We start from the raw sequence: 7123 nt of genomic DNA, 5'->3' as shown, positions 1-7123 counted from the left end.
TGAGGTGGTCCACGTTAAGGGGAGTGCAAATGTTATAGCTGATGCTTTGTCCTGCAGAGGGGGGCCGGAACTTCCCCTGGTCACTGTCTAAAGTGACCCCGCTCATGTGACGAAGTGGGGATTTTCCCTTGTTATGTTGTATGCTTTACTGTGTTGCATGGATACTGTGTGTGCCTCAGTTTCCCCGTGTACTGCACCAATGTCTAGCTGGTGGGAATAAGGGTGTGTGACTTTTGCGGGGGCTGATCCAGCTGCCTGCACGAATGCTATGGCTGGCCCTTCGTATCCTGAGACCCAGGAGGGAGATGCAATCCGGTGACTCTTGGCCCAGGAAGTGAGACAATGGCCAGAGGAGGAGTGGCGGGCAGGGCAGGGGCCAGGCAGCTGGTAGCAAGTCAGTCTCGGCTGGCTTGGGGCACAGGGGGAGGGCCAGAGCCCTGGCTCTGGGCTCTCCTCCCCCCAGATGGACTTGGATGAAAGTCACTGATTTCTGTGTTAACAAGTTCTGTTCTATGCTGTGTTCCTGTCAACTAATGAACCTTCTGTTTTACCGGCTGGCTCAGAGTCATGTCTGACTGCGGAGTTGGGGTGCAGGGCCCTCCGGCTTCCCCAGGAGCCCTGCCTAGGCGGACTTGCTGCTTAAGAAGCTCAAGGTGTGGAAAGGAATGCTGAATGCTCCGAGGTCAGACTCAGGAAGGTCGAAGCTGTGTAAGCTTCTTGTCCTGGAGACAGTATGCTCAGAGAGAGGAGGCATGCTCCCCCAGAGTCCTGACTGGCTTCGTGTGAAGTAGTTCTAGAGCATCGCCCTGGTTACTTTGTGACAACTGGTGGCAAAGGTGGGATCAACTGCACTTCCTGGACAAAGCATCCTCACTAAGTGACTGGGGATCAGTAAAGTGAAGGGGGATTAGCAGGCGTGCTGAAGACTCAGAGAACTGAAGACTCAGTTCCAGGAGGCGTAGGAGCCTACAGCTTAACCCCGAGAGAGAGTGGACCCCTGAGAAGGGCTGTCGTACTGAAGGGGTTCCTCCCAGGGATCGTGGGGAGCTGAGAGAGCACAGGTTTGTGAGTCCGTGACCACTTGGTAACAGCGTGGAGATGGCCTATAACCATCTCCTTAAGAAAGACATTGTAGAGCTGTGCAGAGAGAGAGGGCTGCGCATTGGAAGATTCACCAAGGCACAGCTGATTGCTCAGTTGGAAGAGAATGATCGGGAGCCGGTTCCTGATCCAGCTGGGGCCGTGAGCAGCCAGGCAGCCCCAGGGGTCACCCCAGCCAGTGGAGGGGGTTGGGAGAGGGGAGCTGGGTCGGAAGGGGGCAGTAGGGTGGTTGGGGGAGGAGAGCTGGGTTGGGGGTGGCAGTTGGTGGTGGGGTGGGGAGGGGAGCCAGGTTAAGGGGGCAGTGTGGGGAGTGTTAGGAGAGGGGAGCTGGGTTACGGGGACAGTTGCAGCAGGGTAGGGTAGGGGAGCTGGGTTGAGAGGGCAGTGGGGGGAGTGTTAGGGGAGGGGAGCGGTTTCAAGGGAGGAGTGTTAGGGGAGGAGAGCTGGGTCGGGGGGCCAGTGGGGGGAGGGTTAGGGGAGGGGAGTCGGGTGGAGGCAATCGTGGGGGGGGCATTGGGGAGGGGAACCAGGTTGTGGGGGGTTGAGGGAGGGCAGCTGGGTTGAAGGGTGCATTGAGGGGGTTGGGGGAGGGGGCCGGGCTGGGGGGAATAGTGGGGGACTTTAGGGGAGGGAAGCTGGGTTGGGGAGGCAGTGGGTCGGGTTGGGGGAGGGGAGCCAGGTTGAGGGGGCAGTGGGTGGGAATGGGGTTGGGGGAGGGGAGCCGGGTTGAGGGGCCAGTAGTGGGTTGGGGGAGGAGAGCCTGTTTTGGTTGCTGGGGGGGGGCAGTTAGGGGAGGGGAGCTGAATTGAGGGGGCAGTGGGGGGTTGGGGAGGGGAGCCGGCTTCGGGAGTCAGTCGAGGGGGTTAGGGGAGGGGAGCCGGGTTGGGAGCTGGGTGGGGGGGTTTAGAGGAGCAGAGATGGGGTGGGGATTTAGTGGAGGGGAACCGGGTTGGGGAGGGCAGTCTGGGCTATCTTGCTTTAACTGAACTCACGCCAAGCTTCAAGGCCCTTGTCCAGCAGAGAACCTGTTACTTTTCCCACTGATGGTGGTGGTGAGGGGGATATTATCTTTATACATTATTCACACAGCTTTCATTTTAAATTTGTATGGCCATATGTGACGCTCTGTACCCTACACCTCCATGTTCATCTTTATGAAATGATTGTGTGGGATCCAATGCAAAGTTTGTCTTGTTGGGTGTCTTTGGAAGGCTCATAATGCACTGAGCATTGTTGTTATAGTGTTGTTATTACTGTAACAATTACTTGTTATAGGAAGGTTATAGGTTATAATTTCATGTATATAGTTATGGGACTGAAAATATATCCTCATAGCTTAAAGCAAGCCCATGCAAAAACTCTCCAAGAACAGAGAGGCAGTTCACACCTCGTCAGGGCATGGATGGGACAAACCCAGCCCAGCCTCACAGGAACAATGGACACTGTCTTAGGCAGCAACAAAAGAATCTGTTAGATCCCTGAGAGAGTCACCCTCTTTCTTTGGGCAGTTTGGGACTGCAATGAGGTAATGCTCACCTGACTCTGAAGAGGGTGGGGGAGAGGGGCAAAGCCAAGAAGAAAGAAAGGACATGATCAAAGGGAGAGACATTTTCCCATGCTCCCTCTCTTCCACCTACATCTACAGACACCATCACCACCAAGCAACTGAACCACTGATCAAAGAGGAGAGCCTGGCTGGAGAGCCAGACTGTGGGACATTGAAAGTGTTAAGATCAGCTTAGAATGCGTTTCGCTTTTATTTCATTTTACCAAATCTGACTTATTATGCTTTGACTTATAATCACTTAAATCTACCTTTATAGTTAATAAATCTGTTTGTTTATTCTACCTGAAGCAGTGCATTTGGTTTGAAGTGTGTCAGAGACTCCCCTTGGGATAACAAGCCTGGTACATATCAATTTCTTTGTTAAATTGACCAACTTATATAAGCTTGCAGTATCCAGTGAGCATAACTAGACACTGCAAGACGGAGGTTCCTAGGTTTGTGTCTGGGACCGGAGACATTGGCTAGTGTCATTCGGTTACAAGTAGCTGGGAGCAGCTTACATGCCAGAGGCTGTGCGGGAACAGCCCAGGAGTGGGGGTTCTCACAGCAGAGCAGGGTAAGGCTGGCTCCCAGAGTCAAGGATTGGAGAGGCCTAGCAGATCACCGGTCCAGACAACACCAGAGGGGAACGTCACACCATATGGAATTAAATTTTTAGTAGTAATACCTACAGTTTTAACAGGTATTTCACTGTAAATATTAATGATTCTTTTGCTTAATACACATGTGTGAGTGTGTATTTGTTATTGGAAATCTAAGAGAGTTCATGTGTACTGTTGTTTTCTTTTTACTCTGATACTAATTTTACATAAGCCACAAAAGGCTTGAAAGTTTTGAATGTGTAAAGAGAGCCTGGCTGTGAGGCAGTGGCAGGGGCAGCTCATTTGGCCTCTGTCCCCAGCAGCAGAGCCCGGGCAGGGAGTGGGCCGCTGCTGCCTCAGAGCCAAGCTTTCTCAGGCAGAAGCAACTCTGCCACGCTCTGCGCCCGGCTGCCATGGAGAGCGACTGAACATAAGAACGGCCATACTGGGTCAGACCAAAGGTCCATCTAGCCCAGTATCCTTCCTGTCTTCCAACAGTGGCCAATCCCAGGTGCACAGAGGTAATGAACAGAACAGGTAATCATCAAGTGATCCATCCCCTCTCGCCCATTCCCAGCTTCTGGCAAACACTGGCTAGGGACACCATCCCTGCCCATCCTGGCTAATAGCCATCAATGGACCTATCCTCCGTGAATTTATCTAGTTCTTTTTAGAACCCTGTTATAGTCTTGGCTTTCACAACATCCTCCGGCAAGGAGTTCCACAGGTTGACTGTGTTTTGTATGAAAAAATACTTTTGTTTGTTTTAACACTGCTGCCTATTAATTTCATTTGGTGGCCCTTTGTTCTTGTGTTATGAGAAGGACTAAATAACATTTCCTTATTTACTTTCTCCACACCAGTCCTCTATCATATCCCCCATTAGTCATCTCTTTTCCAAGCTAAAAGTCCCAGTCTTATTAATCTCTCATATGGCAGCCGTTCCATACCCCTAATAATTTTTGTTGCCCTTTTTTGAACCTTTTCCAATTCCAATATATCTTTTGAGATGGGGCGACCACATCTGCAGGCAGTATTCAAGATGTTGGCGTACCATGGATTTATATAAAGGCAATATGATATTTTCTGTCTTATTATCTATCCTTTTCTTAATGATGCCCAACATTCTGTTAGCTTTTTTGACTGCCCCTACACATTGAGTGGACGTTTTTAGAGAACTATCCACAATGTCTCCAACATCTCTTTCTTGAGTGGTAACAGCTAATTTAGACCTCATCATTTTATAGATATAGTTAGGATTATGTTTTCCAATGTGCATTACTTTGCATTTATCAACATTGAATTTCATCTGCCATTTTGTTGCCCAGTACACCCAGATTTGAGAGATCCTTTTGTAGCTCTTCGCAGTCGGCCTGGGACTTAATTATCTTAAGTAGTTTTGCATCATCTGTAAATTTTGCCACCTCACTGTTTACCCCTTTTTCCAGATCATTTATGAATATGTTAAATAGGACTGGGCCCAGTACAGACCCCCGGGGGACACCATTATTTACTTCTCTCCATTCTGAAAACCGATCTTTTATTCCTACTCTTTGTTTTCTATCTTTTAACCAGTTACCAATCCATGAGAGGACCTTCCCTATTATCCCATGACTGCTTACTTTGCTTAAGAGCCTTTGGTGAGAGACCTTGTCAAAGGCTTTCTGAAAATCTAAATACTGGATCCCTCTTGTCCCCCCCTTGTTGACCCCCTCAAATAATTCTAGTGGATTGCTGAGGCATGATTTCCCGTTACAAAAACATGTTGAGTATTCCCCAACAAATTATGTTTATCTATGGCCTGGTCTACACTAGCAGGTTATGTCGAATTTAGCAACACACAACAAAGCTATTTAGTTTGACATAGAGGTCTCCTAAATTCGACTTCTGTACTCCTCCCCAACGAGGGGAGTAGCGCTAAATTCGACATGGCCATGTCGAATTAGGCTAGGTGTGGATGGAAATCGACGGTAATAGCTCCTGGAGCTATTCCACAGTGCACCACTCTGTTGACGCTCTGGACAGCAGTCCGAGCTCGGATGCTCTGACCAGACACACAGGAAAAGCCCCAGGAAAATTTGAATTCCTTTTCCTGTCTGGGCAGTTTGAATCTCATTTCCTGTTTGGATATCGTGGCAAGCTCAGCAGCACTGGCAACGATACAGAGCTCTCCAGCAGAGATGGCCATGCAATCTCAGAATAGAAAGAGGGCCCCGGCATGGACTGATCGGGAAGTCTTGGATCTGATCGCTGTGTGGGGCAATGAGTCCGTGCTTTCGGAGCTGCGATCGAAAAGACGGAATGCAAAGATCTACGAGAAGATCTCCAAAGCCATGACAGAGAGAGGATACAGCCAGGATGCAACGCAGTGCCACGCGAAAATCAAGGAGCTGAGACAAGGCTACCAGAAGACCAAAGAGGCAAACGGACGCTCCGGATCCCAGCCGCAGACATGCCGTTTCTACGAGGCACTGCATTCCATCCTAGGTGCGGCCGCCACTACTACCCCACCACTGACCGTGGACTCTGAGCATGGGATATTGTCCACGCCCGCTTCCTCTGAGATGGTAGTGGACGGGGAAGATGAGGAAGGAGATGAGGAGGATGAGGCAGTCGACAGCGCTTACAACGCTGATTTCCCAGACAGCCAGGATCTCTTCATCACCCTCACAGAGATCCCGTACCAACCGACCCCAGGCGTTAACCCGGACCCAGAATCAGGGGAAGGATCAGCCGGTAAGTGGTTTAAACATGTAAACATTTATTTTGAAAAGAATATTAATATTAACTGTGGCTTTTTCATGATTAGATTGTCCTAGGCACTTAAAGTTCTAGTCTTTGGCAGTGCAACTGCTGCAAAAAAATCTAACAATGTCCGGTATATCTTGATTGGTTTGCCCTAGGCGCTGTACTGTTTAGCCCTTGCCAGTGCAGCTACAGTAAAATTCGGTCAATATGTCCGGGGATAGAGCAGAAATCCTCATGGGACATCTCCATGAAGCTCTCCTGGAGGTAATTGGAAAGCCTTTGCATGAGGTTCCTTGGGAGAGCGGCCTTGTTGTGTCCTCTGTAGTATGAAACGTTTCCACGCCAGGCTACCATCAAGTACTCCGGGATCATTGCCTTGCACAGCATGGCGGCATACGGCCCTGGTCTTTGGAGGCTTTCCCGAAGCATGCGTTCTTTGTCGCTGTCTGAAATACGCATCAGAGTGATGTCGCTCATGGTGACCTGCTTTGAATTAGAGGAATGTTAGTATTGGGACTGCTTCCCTGTTCCTTTACAGAACTGTAACCGCCGGTTTACAGCCATGCGGTGGAGGCGGGAGAGGGGCAGCATAGAGGGATCTTTCCCGGGGACAGCCGCGAGGGGGCGGAGTTCATGCTTGCCGGATTGCTGGCAGCAGGAACTGGCCAACGCTAGGAGCATTGCTTTGAACGTGAAAGTAGGGCAGTGCTATTATTAAAGTTTTAAGCTGCCACAAGTCTACGGCTTACCATGTCAGCCCGCTACCCAAATTCCGCTGTGCTGTTCCGATTCTGTGATCTGCACTGCAAGACCCCAGGGACTGAATGTGAAGGCCAAAAATTCGACCTTGTCCTGAGTGCGTATGTGATAGGTGCTGTGCATGGTCTTGTTCACAGAGAAAGACTATTTTCTTTGTTCACCCAAAAATTTATCTTTCTGAGGAATTCACTCCCTTTTTCCCATCACACAGCTGTGGCTGTCTCCCGACCTAGTCGGAGCGAGGGCAGCGCAGAGTATAGCGGTGGTGCTCCAGTGCTGGCACTTGTGGGGCAGCGGGCTCAGCAGTTCCTGTGTGCGCATGTTCACTACAGCAGGGGGGCTCAGTAGCTGTAGTCGCTGCTATAGG

General features: G+C 50.2%; 1 long non-coding RNA gene across 1 annotated transcript; it reads right to left on the bottom strand.

The window, feature by feature from the left end:
• Positions 1 to 5990: 5990 nt before the first annotated feature.
• On the bottom strand, positions 5991 to 7108 carry LOC135974478 (uncharacterized). The gene is made up of 2 exons (XR_010591740.1): positions 6747 to 7108; positions 5991 to 6483 (listed from the first exon to the last, which is right to left on the bottom strand). It is a non-coding gene; the product is annotated as an uncharacterized LOC135974478 (long non-coding RNA).
• Between the last annotated feature and the right edge of the window lie 15 nt (positions 7109 to 7123).

The sequence above is a fragment of the Chrysemys picta genome, chromosome 12 (genome assembly GCF_011386835.1).
Source record: "Chrysemys picta bellii isolate R12L10 chromosome 12, ASM1138683v2, whole genome shotgun sequence".
NCBI classification, from domain to species: Eukaryota; Metazoa; Chordata; order Testudines; family Emydidae; genus Chrysemys; species Chrysemys picta.
Note: the sequence above shows the minus strand (reverse complement) of the source record. Positions and strands in the feature narration are given on the sequence as shown.